General features: G+C 45.5%; 1 protein-coding gene and 1 long non-coding RNA gene across 2 annotated transcripts in view; one reads left to right on the top strand and one right to left on the bottom strand.

Annotated features, from left to right (window-relative positions):
• Positions 1 to 19351, top strand: part of LOC120981622 (NACHT, LRR and PYD domains-containing protein 3-like) — a 3400916-nt gene that overhangs the window by 1430404 nt on the left and 1951161 nt on the right. The window lies entirely within an intron of this gene.
• Positions 1261 to 4166, bottom strand: LOC120981627. Its single transcript, XR_005774725.1, has 3 exons — positions 4054 to 4166; positions 2427 to 2428; positions 1261 to 1271 (listed from the first exon to the last, which is right to left on the bottom strand). It is a non-coding gene; the product is annotated as an uncharacterized LOC120981627 (long non-coding RNA).

Genomic DNA, 19351 nt, shown 5'->3' on the forward strand with positions numbered 1-19351 from the left:
TCAAGACTTGGCGGCTAGCACGTTAGCAAAGCGCAGGAACCTGCGCCCATTAACCACGCTGCTTAGAGAAAAGAAGTTACCTGTCAGGTGGCTGTTCCTTTTCGGCCTCAGTACCGCCATAGGAGGTAAACAGTACACAGTGAGACTCCCAGAGGACTTGCCACCTATATGGGAGGCCTTAGGATCAGAAGCCCTTGATATTCAATCATGGCTTCCCTGCGATCCGAATACGGACCTTCCAGGCTTGCCACAGACGGAGGGATGGCGCTTGGTGCAAAAGAAGAAGTCTCCGAAGAAGAGGAATCCCTAACCTGCTCCTAATGGGACTTTTTCTAGGATTCCACTCCGATTCGTGACATCGGAGTCCACCGTTGCTGGGATCTCAGCGGCCGCTGTGTTCCAGCCTTACAGGACTCAGGTTCTATGCCCTCTGCCTAATTATTCCTCCTTTGCCTCTTATATTTGTTTCTTCAGTTTGCCTCCCTTGATTTACGGGACATTATTTTATTTTATCTTATTTGCCTTTGCCTCTTCCCTTTCTCTCTCCCTGCTTATTGTCATTATTATCATTAGACCGTTATTTATGGTATAATGTCTGCTGCCCTTATGTTTATCGCTGATCACATACGAGATCCAGCTACTCTGTCCCTTTGTGGGTCCATGGTGGTGACACTGTGCAATACTTCAAGGAGCTCGTCTCATTCACCGTGCTCCTGCTTTACATAAGGTTTACACAAATCCACTGTCCATCCTTATGCGTTGGGTTTGGGGTGTGAGCTCTGGCTCTTGGGTGTTTACACACTAGTTTCCCCCCTGCCGGAGTCCTTGAACCTCTAGGTAGTTATTACCTGTTTAGTACTTACCTTTAATATCTTCTTTAGATGTTATGTTCATATCCCTTGTTCTATTGTTACCCTGTGTCGCCCCCTCCAGGTCGCATAGCTTTACTGCTCAAGTCTACTGTTTTTTGTTTTTTTTTTAAGGCTGGGAAATAGCTGGAATATCAGAAAAGCTTTCATTATATGCTGATGACATGCTGGTTTACCTAGCAGATTCAGGGAAATACTTGGATACCCTTTTAGGTGTTGTTGATCAATTTGGGGGTTTCTCGGGTCTCCGTGTGAACTGGGCTAAGTCTAGTCTCTGTCTGGTTGATGATGTTGACCCAGCTCGCATTTCGGTGAACAATAAGCTTCAGATTGTGGAGCAATTTACATATTTGGGGATTATTGTTCATAAAGAAGTGGTAAAATTTTATGATTTGAATGTTGCTCCTACAATGCAATCCAATACTCGAAAGCTAGAGACTTGGGAAAACCTTCCTTTAACTCTGATTGGGCGTATCAATGTGGTAAAAATGATTCTTCTCCCAAAATTGCTATACTTATATAGGGCTGCCCCAGTGTTACTCCCCAAGAGACATTTTGCTACTTTGTATAGAATAATCGCTCCCTTTCTATGGAATAAGTCTTCTCCCAGAATAGCGAGATCCACCCTCCAGGCATCTTACCTGCGGGGGGGGTCTTGCCTTGCCAAACCTGTACATGTACTATGTAGCGGTGCAGCTGAGCTATGTGGCATGGTGGGTATGGGCTGACTCAGGTAACCCGGCGGTAGTGTTGGAGGCAGCTTTATTGGGGTCCTATGAGGCACTTACGAACTTGGCATATAGGAGGGGGGCTAGGTCTACAGTACACTACACCCAATCGATGGCTGCTGCAGTACAGATGTGGGTCAAATGGGGTCAGAAATGTAACCCTGATAAGAATGATATTACTTGGTCGCCATATTTGCCTTTGTGGAGAAACAGAGTGCTTCCGGAGCTGTTCTCATTACTGGAGTTAGAATTTTGGCCTCAGAGGGGGGTGCGCTACCTTACCCAACTATATGATAAGGGCCTATTTAGAACCTTTAATAGTTTGAAACAGGAATTTAATTTGCCCCAGCGTTGTTTGTATAGATATCTTCAACTCAGACATGCCTGTCAGGCTCAGTTTGGTAGAGAACCTTTAAAACTGGAGTGTGGTACAGTTGAGGCAGCGATTAGGAGGGTTCCGTTGGTCAAACCAGTGTCTACCCTGTATGCGTCGTTGATGCAGTTGCAGGACTCCCCCCTAGACAGGGCATTTGTTAGGTGGAAAAGAGACATTGAAGGCTTGGAAGATGTTCATGTTAAAGAATCTAGCTATACATGGAGATCTACAGTGGTAAGTGCTAGGGATCAGTTGATTCAAGTTAAATGGCTTCATAGGATTTATTATACTCCTGTGAGGCTATTTAAAATGGGTAAATTGCCGAACCCTCATTGTACAAGATGTGGACATGAAAACGGTTGTCTTATACACATGGTTTGGCAGTGTCCGATTATTCATGGTTTCTGGGAAGAGATCCATAAATATTTTAATGACAAACTAGGCTTTCCTAACGTCTGTACTGAGCTCACTAGTCTGTTGGGAGTAGCCAACGAGATTGTTCCAACCAAATTTGGCAGGAAGCTGTATAGAATACTCATATTATGCTAGGAAAACTATCCTTCTCACCTGGAAACCTCCTAAGAATCCTACTGTGCAACAATGGGTACATCTAGTTAATGCTGATCTTGAATTATACGACTTTGTGTATGAGAGAAGAGGGACCCCTGATCGCTTCATGAAGATATGGGACCCCTGGATTGGAGCCCAGACTCTAGTACCATAGATGACTGAAAGACTGTTCTGACCAATGAAGGCGTGTGTGAATGTGTGTGTGTGTGTGTGCAGTACTTTTAATCTTCCTTAGGATTGATATGTTGGGTACTGTTCATCCTGAAAGTGATATCTTTTTCTTCTGTCCCGAACTTGGGTCATGAGGAACTGTTATGATTGATCCCATGTATTTGATTTGTACTGGACTCAATTGATGATTGTCTGTATTTGATGTGTTTGTTATGCTTTTGCTAAATTAATAAATAAAAAGATACTATTAAAAAAAGTCTACTCATTTTTACCATGTCTGAATTATTATTATCTCTCAATGTGAATGGTATGAACACACCGCAGAAAAGGAGCAAAATATACCATGTGCTCCGAAAGGAAGGAGCTGACTTAGTTCTTCTGCAGGAGACCCGTTTTAGACACCTACATATGCCCAAAACAAATACTTTCCCGTTTGGCACCATGCCTCCTACTCCTCAGCTGCCAGAGGCGTCTCCATAGCCCTAGGACAGAATTTTCCCTTCACTTTGGAGGCCAAACTAGCTGATCCAGATGGCCGCTTTCTTTTCTTAAAAGGCAAAGTTGAAAAAAACATGTTTACCCTAGTCAACCTGTATGCCCCAAATAACAGACAGGTCACCTGGCTGCTTCACACCCTGGAGACCCTAAAAGCATTTAGGGAGGGGCTCCTCATTATAGGGGGAGACCTTAACCTTACACTCGATCCTTCCATAGACTCGACCTCTACAGGTCGCCCTACCTCAAGAAGACAGCTGAGGAGATTACTTATCACTCTAAGGGACTTAGGGGTCTCGGATGTCTGGCGCATCCTCCATCCTGAGGGAAAAGATTACACTTTCCACTCACTGACGCACAATTCATACCAGTGCTTGGACTATATCTTTTTTGCAAACCATCTATTGTCCTCGGTTACTGAGGCCAGAATTGGTAACATAATCATTTCTGATCATGCGCCGGTGAGTGTGAAAGTGAGAATCAACGCACTACCTCCGAGATCCTGGGTCAGGAGGTTAAATGAGACTCTTCTAGAAGAGGAATCCCATAGGAAGGCCGTTGAGCTGTGCCTTAAAAACTACTTTCTAGAGAATGCCAGAGATCTTGCTAGTGGGACGTCACTTTGGGAGGCTCATAAAGTCGTAGTCAGAGGGGAACTTATCAGCCTAGGCTCTAGTGCCAAGAAACGTAGGCAGAAACAATTAGACTCCCTCCTTCAGCAGATTTCCACACTTGAAACTCTCCACAAGAAAACAAAAACAGAAGAGGTCCTGATGTCACTGAAGTGTTTGAGACATAAGGTCACTGACCTTTTGAACATTAGAGCAGCTGGGGCCTTGAAGACATTGCGCTTCAAACAATACCTTCATGGGAATAGGGGATCTAAGTTGGTCTCCAACCTTATTAAGAACCAAAGAAATAAATCCTTTATTCAAGCCATCAAATCTGCCTCGGGCCCCCGACTTATTAATACCCCAGCGATAGCTCAGGAGTTCTGCTCCTTTTATTCGAACTTGTATAACCTCCCGATACCCCTCACCAGCCAGCAAATTGAGGCACACTCATCCGAATTCCTTAGCTCCATCAACATCCCAAGATTATCTGCGATTGATATACACCAGCTACTTCAGCCGTTTACATTAGAAGAGGTAGAAAAGGTTCTAATGTCCATTCCTTCAGGCAGGAGTCCCGGACCTGACGGCTTTCCAATCTCTTATTACAAAAAGTATAAAGACATCTTAATTCCACACTTTGTTACAGCTTGTAATCTCCTCCTCACAGGTGGCTCTCTGACCCCACAAGCCCAGGAAGCACACATAACGATTATCCATAAAGAAGGGAAAGATAAGGAGGCATGTGGAAGTTATAGGCCAATTTCACTGCTGAACACTGATCTGAAGTGGTGGGCTAAATTGCTTAACAGCAGGATGTCAGGGTTGCTTCCTGGGCTTGTGGGTGAAGAACAGGTAGGATTCGTTACAGGAAGGGAGGGCAAGCATAACATCAGTAGAGTGATACATGCGATCACCCATGCCATCAAATCTAAGTCCCCTCTTGTGCTTCTGGGCACAGATGCGGAGAAGGCGTTCGATAGGGTTAGCTGGGCCTATATGGGTAAAGTACTACAAGCTTTTGGTTTTCCTGAAGGCTTTATCAGAGCTATCTATACTTTATACTCTGCACCATCTGCGAGAGTACTAGTTAAAGGCACCCTATCGAACGCCTTCCAAATTAGAAATGGTACCCGTCAGGGATGTCCATTATCCCCCACCTTATTTGTCCTCACCCTAGAGACGCTTCTTCTTAAGTTCCGCCAATCTTCCACGATCAAAGGGGTGAAACTAGGTAAATTTGTCCACAAGATGGCCGCCTTTGCGGATGATTTGCTGCTCCTACTGTCTAATCCTGAAGAGGCTCTTCCTGAGGTTATGCAGGTTTTTGAATCTTTTGGGGCCATCTCAAATTTTAAGATAAACTTTGATAAGTCGGAGGCCCTTGGCGTTTCCCCCCCTGCTGTCCTACGTACTAAAGTTAAAGCCCTCACACCATTCAAATGGCCTGCGCAAGCTATAAAATATTTAGGAGTGATGATCCCGATGAACCCCAAGTTGCTGTTTAGTCTTAATTTCCCCCCGCTACTCTCTAAAGTCACTTCAATTCTCTCTAAGAGCAGTTCTCCCTTCCTAACCTGGCTAGGCAGGAAAAATGTCCTTACCACCTACATCCTGCCATTGATAATTTACACCTTAAGAGCCTTACCCATCTTGGTACCTATTAGCTTCATCAATAAACTACAATCTATCATGAGCAGTTACTTATGGGATAAGAAGCGCCCCAGAATGTCCTTTCACCTCCTTTCCAGAAGAAAGAAATATGGGGGTATCTTCCTTCCTGACCTATCGACCTACATACAAGCTATTAGTCTGGAAAGGTGGCTTAAACTCGCCAGACAAGAGACACACTGCATGCATATAGACTTAGAATTGGCCTTGTTGGGTAGGGAGCTATTTCATAGGCTGTGGACACCCGAGAGGACAGGAGACGGGACCAAAATAGAAAGCGAACTTACCAAAGGAATGCTTCATATTTGCCATAAGTCTTTGGTGTTAACATCTACTCAGGACAATATCTCTCCCCTAGCTCCTATCTCAGTTATTCCCACACTAATGTTTCCACGAATTAAATCTCCATCAGACATTTGGTTATCAATGTCACATCACAGATTAGGAGATATGAAAGGGTTGCAGCCCACATCCGACTTCTATACTGCCCTCTTGGGTGTACCTGCCTTTGGTAAAAACTTTATTCAAATAAATGACTTCGAGAACGCCTGTAGGCAATTTATGACCTCTAAGTTCATCCCACTACCTGATCCGTCATGGTTAGAGAATTATGTTTTACTGTCAAACCTGCCCCATAAATGCACTACCCTCATCTATAGACAGATTCTAAACGCGAGAGACTCTAATGTACCGCCTTGGGTCACTGAATGGGGAAGAGAACTTCTTGAATTTAATGACACTGACAGTAATTGGATTCAAAAATCCTCACATGGTTTTTCCAAGTGCATAAAAATTCAAGAAAATTCTGTTAAGACAGCGTTGCGTTGGTATAGAACCCCTGAGTATCTTTTTAAAATCCATCTGCTCTCCACGGATCTTTGCTGGAGGTGTGCTGCTGCCACCGGATCCATGTCTCACATCTGGTGGTTTTGTCCTGCCATCAAATCCTTCTGGGCAGATGTAGAATGCGCCATTAACAAGATCTGTACAATGACCCTAAAGCTTTCAGCTCAGCTAGTGCTACTCTGGATGCCTACTTCAAATTTTCGCCCCGGAAAAAATAATTTGGCCACTCATCTACTTATGGCCGCAAAGTTATTAATCCCAGTTAAGTGGAGATCAGTTGATCCACCAACACTGAAGATGTGGCGTAGTAGGGTCCAACAGATATGCCAGATGGAGGAGTTGATAGGCTGGACTTACCATAGCAGAAATAGATTTTTGCAGATTTGGCAACCATGGTTAGACTATAGGGCAAACCTTCTTAACTCTCAACTGTGGGAATCTGATTAGGAATGTAGGTAGATGGGTACCTCTTTTAATAACTAGGTGACATCCCCTTCACTTCTTCTCTCTCTACCCTCCAATGTGGTCATCTCCAGTGATATAGCCAAAATCTGTTGTACCATGCCTTGATAATATAAGCAGTATGATTTTCATAGATATTCCTGAGCAGGATGTAAATTCCACCCCGGGTCGACACACTGTTGGGGCTGTTACCCCCCCTCCCCTTCCCCATTATTGATATGTTTGATATGTAACTAACGTTATCCACAGATACATTGTAAGATCAATCATTTCAAGGGCCTCTTAGCCCTAGATAAGTGGTTGTCACATCCAAACCTGTATTGTTAGGCATTGCCTTTGATGATCTATGACTAGATTTGACTGTGTTGTGACATACGCTGTACTGCGCTACATGCGATATGGTGATTTTTCTTTGCTTGTCTAATAAAAAGAGATTTCAAACAGAACTGTACACAGTCCTCCATGTGTGGTCTGACTAGTGATTTGTAAAGTAGTAGGACTATGTTCTCATCACTGGCATCTATGCCCCTTTTGATGCAACCCATTATCTTATTGGCCTTGGCAGCAGCTGCCTGACACTGGTTTTTATAGCTTAGTTTGCTGATCACTAAAATTCCTAGGTCCTTTTCTGTTTCAGTGTTACCCAGTGTTTTACTACACTGCTCAAAAAAATAAAGGGAACACTTAAACAACACAATGTAACTCCAAGTCAATCACACTTCTGTGAAATCAAACTGTCCACTTAGGAAGCAACACTGAGTGACAATCAATTTCAATATGCTGTTGTGCAAATGGGATAGACAACAGGTGGAAATTATAGGCAATTAGCAAGACACCCCCAATAAAGGAGTGGTTCTGCAGGTGGTCACCACAGACCACTTCTCAGTTCCTATGCTTCCTGGCTGATGTTTTGGTCACTTTTGAATGCTGGCGGTGCTTTCACTCTAGTGGTAGCATGAGACGGAGTCTACAACCCATACAAGTGGCTCAGGTAGTGCAGCTTATCCAGGATGGCACATCAATGCGAGCTGTGGCAAGAAGGTTTGCTGTGTCTGTCAGCGTAGTGTCCAGAGCATGGAGGCGCTACCAGGAGACAGGCCAGTACATCAGGAGACGTGGAGGAGGCCGTAGGAGGGCAACAACCCAGCAGCAGGACCGCTACCTCCGCCTTTGTGCAAGGAGGAACAGGAGGAGCACTGCCAGAGCCCTGCAAAATAACCTCCAGCAGGCCACAAATGTGCATGTGTCTGCTCAAACGGTCAGAAACAGACTCCATGAGGGTGATATGAGGGCCCGACGTCCACAGGTGGGGGTTGTGCTTACAGCCCAACACCATGAAGGACGTTTGGCATTTGCCAGAGAACACCAAGATTGGCAAATTCGCCACTGGCGCCCTGTGCTCTTCACAGATAAAAGCAGGTTCACACTGAGCACATGTGACAGACGTGACAGAGTCTGGAGACGCCGTGGAGAACGTTCTGCTGCCTGCAACATCCTCCAGCATGACCGGTTTGGCATTGGGTCAGTAATGGTGTGGGGTGGCATTTCTTTGGAGGGCCGCACAGCCCTCCATGTGCTCGCCAGAGGTAGCCTGACTGCCATTAGTGTCATGTGGCTGGAGTGTGTCAGCAGTTCCTGCAAGACGAAGGCATTGATGCTATGGACTGGCCCGCCCGTTCCCCAGACCTGAATCCAATTGAGCACATCTGGGACATCATGTCTCGCTCTATCCACCAACGTCACGTTGCACCACAGACTGTCCAGGAGTTGGCAGATGCTTTAGTCCAGGTCTGGGAGGAGATCCCTCAGGAGACCGTCCGCCACCTCATCAGGAGCATGCACAGGCGTTGTAGGGAGGTCATACAGGCACGTGGAGGCCACACACACTACTGAGCCTAATTTTGACTTGTTGTAATGACATTACATCAAAGTTGGATCAGCCTGTAGTGTGTTTTTCCACTTTAATTTTGAGTGTGACTCCAAATCCAGACCTCCATGGGTTGAAAAATTTGATTTCCATTTTTTAATTTTTGTGTGATTTTGTTGTCAGCACATTCAACTATGTAAAGAACAAAGTATTTCAGAAGAATATTTAATTAATTCAGATCTAGGATGTGTTATTTTTGTGTTCCCTTTATTTTTTTGAGCAGTGTATTTAGTATGTACGGGTGACTTGCATTATTCCTTCCTATGTGCATAACCTTACATTTGTCAGTGGTAAACCTCATCTGCCACTTCTCTGCCCAAGCCTCTAATCCAGCGGTTCTCAACCTAGGGGTCGATCGGCCCTTTCCGGGGGGTCGCCGATGCTTGTTTTGCGGCTGAGTAACTCAGAAGATCCGATGGTATATTCTAACCCCCAGGCGTTCCCATGGTGACGGGGACGCTTACCTGGGGGTTAGAATATACCATCGGATCTGAGTTTTACGAGCTCAGTGAGATCGTAAAACCTCAAATCCGATGGTATATTCTAACCCCCAGGCGTTCCCATGGTGACAGGGACGCTTGCCTGGGGGTTAGAATATACAGGGCCACGCCGCTCACAGCAGTATATTTATAAACTAATCAGTAACTACTTTAACTTTAATCATTGCTCATTGCTGAGCTCTTTACTTGGATTATAATTTATTTGGATATGGGATATCTTACTTTGTCTTAGCTCCGGTAATAGCAGGCAGTGCGGGGGGCGGCGCTCACTCACTGACGTCACGCGCCTGCTCCTCCCACTAGGCGGCGCAGGCGCGTGACGTCAGTGAGTGAGCGCCGCCCCCCGCACTGCTTGCTATTACCTGAGCTAAGACAAAGTAAGATATCCCATATCCAAATAAATTATAATCCAAGTAAAGAGCTCAGCAATGAGCAATGATTAAAGTTAAAGTAATTACTGATTAGTTTATAAATATACTGCTGTGAGCGTCGGGGAGTGAGATCTGTGGATGGCACTGTAGGGGGATCTGTGGATGGCAGTGTCATCCACAGATCCCCCCTCCCCTAAACAGTGCCATCCACAGATCTCCCCCCTAAACAGTGCCATCCACAGATCTCCCCCCTAAACAGTGCCATCCACAGATCTCCCCCCTAAACAGTGCCATCCACAGATCCCCCCTAAACAGTGCCATCCACAGATCCCCCCCTAAACAGTGCCATCCACAGATCCCCCCTCCCCTAAACAGTGCCATCATGGCACTGTTTAGGGGAGGGGGATCTGTGGATGGCACTGTTTAGGGGGGATCTGTGGATGGCACTGTTTAGGGGGGATCTGTGGATGGCACTGTTTAGGGGGGATCTGTGGATGGCACTGTTTAGGGGGATCTGTGGATGGCACTGTTTAGGGGAGGGGGGATCTGTGGGTGGCACTGTTTAGGGGGGATCTGTGGATGGCACTGTTTAGGGGGATCTGTGGATGGCACTGTTTAGGGGGGGATCTGTGGATGGCACTGTTTAGGGGAGGGGGGATCTGTGGATGGCACTGTTTAATGGGGATCTGTGGATGGCACTGTTTAGGGGGATCTGTGGATGGCACTGTTTAGGGGGATCTGTGGATGGCACTGTTTAGGGGGGATCTGTGGATGGCACTGTTTGGGGGGGATCTGTGGATGGCACTGTTTAGGGGGGGATCTGTGGATGGCACTGTTTGGGGGGATCTGTGGATAGCACTGTTTAGGGGGGAGATCTGTGGATGGCACTGTTTAGGGGAGGGGGCATCTGTGGATGGCACTGTTTAGGGGAGGAGGGATCTGTGGATGGCACTGTTTAGGGGGGAGATCTGTGGATGGCACTGTTTAGGGGAGGGGGATCTGTGGATGGCACTGTTTAGGGAGGATCTGTGGATGTCTTTGTGGTTAATTACTCTGCTTTAATTATGTTCAATTTGTAGCAATAAAAATACATCCTGCATATCAGATATTTATATTACAATTCATAACAGTAGCAAAATTAGTTATGACGTAGCAAGGAAAAAAATGTAATGGTTGGGGGTCACCACAACATGAGGAACTGAATTAAGGAGTCACGGCTTTAGAAAGGTTGAGAACCACTGCTCTAATCTATCCAGATCTATCTGTAGCAGTATACTGTCCTCTTCCGTGTCAATTACTTTACATAGTTTAGTGTCATCTGCAAAGATTTAGATTTTACTGTGCAAGCCTTCTACAAGATCATTAATAAATATATTGAAGAGAATAGGGCCCAGTACTGACCCCTGAGGTACTCCACTAGTGACCTAATCTGAGTGTGTATCATTAATAACCACTAGTGTTGATCGAGCATGCTACACAGCCAATAAACGTGTGGGTAGGTACTGCCACTCACTGCAATGCAGTAGCCAGCTTTTTTGACGTTTGGCATTTTTGTTCCTTCCTGAAGAAACGCTCTTTTGAATGCCAATTAAAAGGTAATTACTTTATGGTTACTATTTCCCAGGTGTCCCCCAACCTGCACATCTGTTGTTCTGTCAGGTCTATTGGTTAATACTAAGTCCAGTATGGCCGTCCCTCTAGTCAGGTCCTGAACCAGTTGGAAAAGGTAATTGTCTTTGGTTATTGCCAAGAACCTGTTTCCTTTATGAGATATACAGGTTTCAGTTTCCCAGTCTATATCTGGGTAGTTGAAGTCCCCCATAATAACCACCTCATTATGATTTGCCGCCTCGTCTATCTCGTTTAGTAGTAGATTTTCTGAGGACTCTGGTATATTAGGTGGTTAATAATAAACTGCTATTAGTAATTTATCACTGTTTTTGCCTCCATGTATCTCTACCCAGAGTGACTCCACATGTTCATGTCCCTCACTTATATCTTCACGGAGTGTGGGCTTTAGACAGGACTTTACATAAAGGCGGTCTACCCTCCCCCTCTCCGGTTTTGACGATCCTTTCTAAACAGACCGTAACCTTGTACATTAACCGCCCAGTCATAGCTATCATCCAGCCATGTCTCTGTTATTCCCACTATGTCATAGTCCTCCTCACACATCTTTAATTCCAGTTCCCCAGTTTTATTAGTCAGGCTTCTGGCATTAGTATACATACATTTGAGAGGTTTATGTATATTTTTTACCCTACACCTTTCCTTCTGAGCTGTTCTAGTCCCTCCTTCCATTCCTCCCCCAGTCCCATTACCTTGCCTCTGGTCTCTATCTGCACCATCTTCCCATCCACGTAATTACCCTCCCCCCAGTCCCTAGTTTAAACACTCCTACAACCTTCTAGCCATTTTCTCCCCCAACATAGCTGCCCCTTCCCCATTGAGGTGCAGCCCGTCCCTACGATAGAGCCTGTAGCTGACTGCGAAGTCGGCCCAGAGCTCTATTAGGGTAAATAGGACTTTACACTCTCCCTGCTGCCCTGGGCTTTGTGCACACAGCAGCAGGGTGTTTACCATGGAGGGCTTCAGTAGCGTCCTGGCTGCCATGGTAACCGCTCGCAATCCCGCGATTACACTGCTGGGGCTCCGATCAGAAGCTGCCACTGTGCTGCTCAGGAGAACATGGTGTGTGCCGAGAGCGGTGCTTGCCATGTTCTCAGATACTAGGCTGTGCAGTAGCGCAGCCTAGCATCAGGAAATAGCAAATACTGGTAGTATATCGATCCGGGTACAAAAGTATTGATTAGGTATTGAAAATTCGATACCCAGTGCAACCCTTGTATGGGGGCACTACTTACAACAGGTTCACTCTCAAGGAGCATTATCAATGTAGGGGGTAATATTACTAATGAGAGCACCAGGAGAAAGAATTGTTACTATTGGTGGGACTTTTGGGAGCATTTGTGGACTATCTGTCTGGCACTGTTATTTCTGCAGCATAGCATTTGAGGGCATTGGGGGTAGCAGCAGGAGAACATAACAACAGGGTCACTGGATGTAAGAGGCACGAGGTTCTGTATCCTACTGTTCATATATGCCGTCACCACTGGGGCTTGGTCCCCAAATCTTTTGACATCATAACAACGCCTCAGTCAGCAGACTCTCTATAAACGACCAGGCAAGAGGAGAAGCAGCACGGCAGAGGGAGGCACAGCAGGCATGCACAGCACTTGTTTTTCAGAAGCCAGAATCTCGCTGGAATGATTGATGTTCTCTAGTATACAGGAAAGGCCCTAATGGAGAATATCACGTCTGCTGCTATGACTGCGTTACATGTTCTGAGGGGGAGTTCTCCAATATCACAGATCTCTTAAAAAAGGTCAGTTTTGACCGAAACGTTGGGACACTTTATATGGCCAACAATTTACTTACCTAGTCTCTATATCTGGATGACAAATGATTATGTAAAGATACACAAGATGTATTAAAACACCTCTTTGTAAAACAACTCTTTGGTGTGCCATAGATGTTTTTGAGATATATATTGACCACGGTCCTCTATGAGCACCCAAGTTAATGGGTGTCCAGATCTCATTTTTTCCCATCTCTATAAAGGATCGACAGGGGAATATTTATCACTAATGTGGAGATAAGATGATAAATCTGCTGCAGATTGTGACACTTTCATCTGGTGGCTGCAGGTTATAGAATGGATTTACCACAACTGATGCCACAGAAGACACTTATTATATACAGATTGTGGCGTCTGTCACAACTGGACCTGGTGCATTCGTCAGACATTAGTGGTTGATGTCAGGCTCGGACTGGCCCACAGGGGTACAGGTGAATCCCCTGGTGGGCCCCTAGTCTCCCACCCCCTGCAAAAGTGGCACATAACACAGTAGACTGACTGCACTACATACATACAGTACAGACCAAAAGTTTGAACACACCTTCTCATTCAAAGAGTTTTCTTTATTTTCATGACTATGAAAATTGTAGATTCACACTGAAGGCATCAAAACTATAAATTAACACATGTGGAATTATATACATAACAAACAAGTGTGAAACAACTGAAAATATGTCATATTCTAGGTTCTTCAAAGTAGCCACCTTTTGCTTTGATTACTGCTTTGCACACTCTTGGCATTCTCTTGATGAGCTTCAAGAGGTAGTCCCCTGAAATGTTCTTTCAACAGTCTTGAAGGAGTTCCCAGAGATGCTTAGCAATTGTTGGCCCTTTTGCCTTCACTCTGCGGTCCAGCTCACCCCAAACCATCTCGATTAGGTTCAGGTCCGGTGACTGTGGAGGCCAGGTCATCTGGCGCAGCACCCCATCACTCTCCTTCATGGTCAAATAGCCCTTACACAGCCTGGAGGTGTGTTTGGGGTCATTGTCCTGTTGAAAAATAAATGATGGTCCAACTAAACGCAAACCGGATGGAATAGCATGCCGCTGCAAGATGCTGTTGTAGCCATGCTGGTTCAGTATGCCTTCAATTTTGAATAAATCCCCAACAGTGTCACCAGCAAAGCACCCCCACACTATCACACCTCCTCCTCCATGCTTCACGGTGGGAACCAGGCATGTAGAGTCCATCCGTTCACCTTTTCTGCGTCGCACAAAGACACGGTGGTTGGAACCAAAGATCTCAAATTTGGACTCATCAGACCAAAGCACAGATTTCCACTGGTCTAATGTCCATTCCTTGTGTTCTTTAGTCCAAACAAGTCTCTTCTGCTTGTTGCCTGTCCTTAGCAGTGGTTTCCTAGCAGATATTCTACCATGAAGGCCTGATTCACACAGTCTCCTCTTAACAGTTGTTCTAGAGATGTGTCTGCTGCTAGAACTCTGTGTGGCATTGACCTGGTCTCTAATCTGAGCTGCTGTTAACCTGCGATTTCTGAGGCTGGCGACTCTGATGAACTTATCCTCCGCAGCAGAGGTGACTCTTGGTCTTCCTTTCCTGGGGCGGTCCGCATGTGAGCCAGTTTCTTTGTAGCGCTTGATGGTTTTTGTGACTGCACTTGGGGACACTTTCAAAGTTTTCCCAATTTTTCGGACTGACTGACCTTCATTTCTTAAAGTAATTATGGCCACTTATTTTTCTTTACTTAGCTGCTTTTTTCTTGCCATAATACAAATTCTAACAGTCTATTCAGTAGGACTATCAGCTGTGTATCCACCTGACTTCTCCACAACGCAACTGATGGTCCCAACCCCATTTATAAGGCAAGATATCCCACTTATTAAACCTGACAGGGCACACCTGTGAAGTGAAAACCATTTCAGGTGACTACCTCTTGAAGCTCATCAAGAGAATGCCAAGAGTGTGCAAAGCAGTAATCAAAGCAAAAGGTGGCTACTTTGAAGAACCTAGAATATGACATATTTTCAGTTGTTTCACACTTTTTTGTTTTGTATATAATTCCACATGGGTTAATTCATAGTTTTGATGCCTTCAGTGTGAATCTACAATTTTCATAGTCATGAAAATAAAGAAAACTCTTTGAATGAGAAGGTGTGTCCAAACTTTTCGTCTGTACTGTATATTCAATGTACAGCCCCTCAACAAGCCTATTTTCATATAAAACACCACACCTGATGGATTATTAAAGAAGCTCCCCAGTTTGTTATTATAGACATGATCAGAGCTGAGATGACTTCTAGTCATAGAGGAAAGCCACCAGTGTCCTCTTCTCCCCAGGACCTACCTTGTAAAAGTTGCTGCAGAGGCCCCCATATTCAATTATCTGGTAGCATCTTGCTGCTGTGTGAGCAGGTAATATTTGAATGAATCCGTATGGTGGGTCCCCAAAATACATTTTACTGGTGGGCCGTAAGCACCCCAGTCCAACACTGAAGACGTCACATATCAATAAGCAGTCAGCAGTTTATCTCATATACCTGTGATGGCTAACCTCTGGCACTCCAGCTGTGATAAAACTACGACTTCCAAGATGTACACTTGCTTGACTGTTCTCAGAACTCCATAGAAATGAATGGAGCATGCTGGGAGTGCCTGAGGTTAGCCATCACTGTTATATACAGTTGCAAGAAAAAGTATGTGAACCCTTTGGAATGATATGCATTTCTGCACAAATTGGTCATAAAATGTTATCTGATCTTCATCTAAGTCACAACAATAGACAATCACAGTCTGCTTAAACTAATAACACACAAAGAATTAAATGTTACCATGTTTTTATTGAACACACCATGTAAATATTCACAGTGCAGGTGGAAGAAGTATGTGAACCCCTAGACTAATGACATGTCTCAGTCCTGTACACATGTCTCAGTCCTGTGCTCCACATGTCTCAGTCCTGTACACATGTCACGAGGGTATCAAGAGCCACGTCTGACTCCGTTATACCCGGGGTCAGGAGGTCGCAGCGGGTGGCTGCGCGCTCTATATCTAAAGATCACATTGTTTCTTAGTGATTGTTTTCTGTGTTTGCCTTGCTATCCTTTTTGCCTCAATCAGGGATCCGTAGCTTCTCCTCCTCAGCTGTTTCTTGTCTGCCACTCCCAACCTCCTTATATTCTCCCCTCACTTTTCTCTAGTTGCCAGTTATAGAGCTTTCTGCCTGGACATCTATACTGACCCACTGGAGTTGTGAATCCTGGTTGTCGTTCCAGAGTGCTACCCTCCGGATCCCTGTTGGGCTTCTTGTTGTCTCCTGTTGTCGCCCACCTGGGATTATATGTTGAGTTTGTATTGTCTGTCCTTCCCTTGGTGTTTTCCTTTAGAGCTAGTGGTGCGGACTAGTGTTCCCACCGCCCTGTTCACTATCTAGGGCTCAGCTTAGGGAAAGCCAGGGCTTTAGGCACGTGATCGGCATACGGGTGAGGAACCCGTCTAGGGACGTCAGGGCAGCCAGGTGCCAGCCGCTAGGTAAGTCAGGGGTCACCACCTTCCCTCTCACTTGGGCAGGGCCTTCCTTGTTCCCTCCCTCTGTGTCACATATGTGATAGTCACGCCGACCGTGATATTATAACTGGCCATTACTTTTTGAGAAAAAAAATAAAATAAAATTTTTTTTTTTTCTTTTTGTTGTTTTTTTTTTTTCTCTACTTAGAATCCAATATGGATCCTATTGCTGCCTTGGCAAAACAGCTTCAAGGCCTGTCTTTTGAGGTGGCAGGATTGAAGGCGTCTGTCCTCCAACAACAGCAGCAAATGCAGCAGACCGCACCCCCAGCGGTTGCTATGGGTAACCAGGTTATTACAGAACCCAAGGTTGTTCTTCCTGACAGATTTTCTGGGGGAATGGACAAATTTGCGACGTTCCGTGAGGCCTGCAAATTATACTTTAAGTTGCGCCCTTACTCATCAGGTAATGAAGAACAGCGGGTTGGGATTGTCATTTCCCTGCTTCAGGGGGACCCACAATCCTGGGCGTTCTCGTTGCCCCCTGGTTCCCAGGCTCTCCGGTCAGTGGAGGGATTTTTTGGGGCTTTGGGTCTCATATATGATGACCCTGACCGAGTCGCCCTGGCTGAGTCGAAGTTACGGAGACTCCAACAGAGAGATCGGTCAGCAGAGGAATATTGCTCAGAGTTCCGTAGGTGGGCTACGGATACTCAGTGGAACGACCCGGCTCTCAGGAGTCAGTTCTGCTCTGGGTTATCTGAAAGGGTTAAGGATGCACTGGCGCTGTATGAGACCCCCCTTTCCCTTGATGCTGTCCCTTATGTCCCTCTCTATCAGAATAGATAGGCGTCTTAGGGAGAGATCGAAAATTCCTGAGCAACAATTAGTCTGTACTGACTTAGATGAGCCTATGCAACTAGGCGGAACTTCTCGTCAGGTCCGTCCTCCTGAGGTTCGCCGTAGGGGGGGGCTTGTTTTTTCTGTGGGGGGAAGGGTCATTTCATTAATGTCTGTCCCTCCTTTCTCAAAAACAAAAGACCGTCGGAAAACTACTAACCCCAGGCTGTGCGGAGGATGTCAGCCGGGGGGTATACGTTTCCTCCATACGAACATCTCAATTTGTGTTACCAGCGGTTATTGTTTTTGGTGTTAAGACGGAGTCTATTTCTTTTTTTCTAGACAGTGGAGCAGGGGTAAATTTGATAGATGCCCATTTTGCCCGCACTATGGGTTTGTCTCTCTGTACGCTGCAGAGACCTATTCCCGTATTTGCTATAGATTCGGCTCCTCTGTCTCAGAGAAACCTCACCCACATTGTTCATAATTTACACCTTCGGGTAGGGGACCACCATAATGAGTGTCTTTCATGTTACGTTCTGGAGGGCCTTCCCTCTCCTGTGGTATTGGGTCTTCCCTGGTTGGTAGCGCACAATCCAGTGGTGGATTGGCAGGCCGGGGAGATATTGGAGTGGAGTGAGCATTGCAGAGAGAATTGCTTAAATAACAATTGCTTAATCGCCTCTATAGCTTCCCTACCTACATTTATTTCGGACTTTGAGGAAGTTTTTTCTGAAAAGGGTTGTCAGAAACTACCACCTCATCGTCCTTATGATTGCCCGGTTAACCTGATTCCCGGTGCAAAATTACCCAAGTCCAGGTTGTATAATCTTTCGGGTCCCGAGAGACAGGCCATGAAAGATTATATCTCCGAGAGCTTGGCTAAGGGACACATCAGACCCTCTTCTTCACCCGTGGCTGCAGGGTTTTTCTTTGTTAAAAAGAAAGATGGGGGCCTGCGTCCTTGCCTAGATTTCCGTGAGCTAAACCAGATAACCATCCGAGACCCATACCCTCTTCCTCTCATTCCTGACCTTTTTAATCAGATTGCGGGTGCTAGGTGGTTCTCCAAACTTGATCTTAGGGGTGCCTACAATCTGATTCGTATCAGGGAAGGGGATGAGTGGAAGACAGCTTTTAACACCCCTGAGGGGCATTATGAAAATCTAGTTATGCCTTTCGGTCTGACCAATGCCCCCGCTGTCTTCCAACATTTCGTTAATGATATTTTTAGTCATCTCATCGGCAGGTTTGTAGTCATATACCTAGATGATATCTTAATTTATTCGGCTGATCTGAAAACACATGAGGTGCATGTCAGGCAAGTACTGCAGGTCCTACGGACGAATAAATTATATGCGAAAATTGAAAAATGTGTCTTCGCCGTTCAGGAAATACAGTTCCTGGGATATCTATTATCTGCTTCAGGTTTCCGTATGGATCCTGGGAAGGTCCAGGCAATTTTAGATTGGGATCTTCCTGAGAACCTTAAAGCCCTACAACGGTTTTTGGGTTTCGCAAATTTCTATAGAAAGTTCATTAAAAATGATTCAGTGATTGTTAAACCCCTTACCGATATGACTAGGAAGGGGACTGATTTTTCTAAATGGTCTGACGCCGCTAAAAATGCATTTTCCTCTCTAAAGGAGAGGTTTACCTCGGCACCTGTTCTAATTCAACCTGATGTCTCCCAGCCTTTTATTGTTGAGGTAGATGCGTCAGAAGTGGGAGTGGGGGCTGTATTGTCTCAGGGTCCGTCTCCTGGCAAATGGCGCCCTTGCGCTTTCTTTTCCAAAAAATTATCTTCTGCAGAGAAGAACTATGATGTTGGAAATAGGGAACTGTTGGCGATTAAGCTGGCGCTTAAAGAGTGGCGTCACTTCTTAGAGGGAGCAATCCACCCCGTCACGGTTATTACGGATCACAAAAACCTTCTGTACCTAGAATCGGCTAAGCGTCTCACCACTAGACAAGCTAGGTGGTCGCTATTCTTTACCAGATTTAACTTTGTAATCACCTATCGTCCTGGG

Source organism: Bufo bufo, chromosome 11, assembly GCF_905171765.1.
Source record: "Bufo bufo chromosome 11, aBufBuf1.1, whole genome shotgun sequence".
NCBI classification, from domain to species: domain Eukaryota; kingdom Metazoa; phylum Chordata; class Amphibia; order Anura; family Bufonidae; genus Bufo; species Bufo bufo.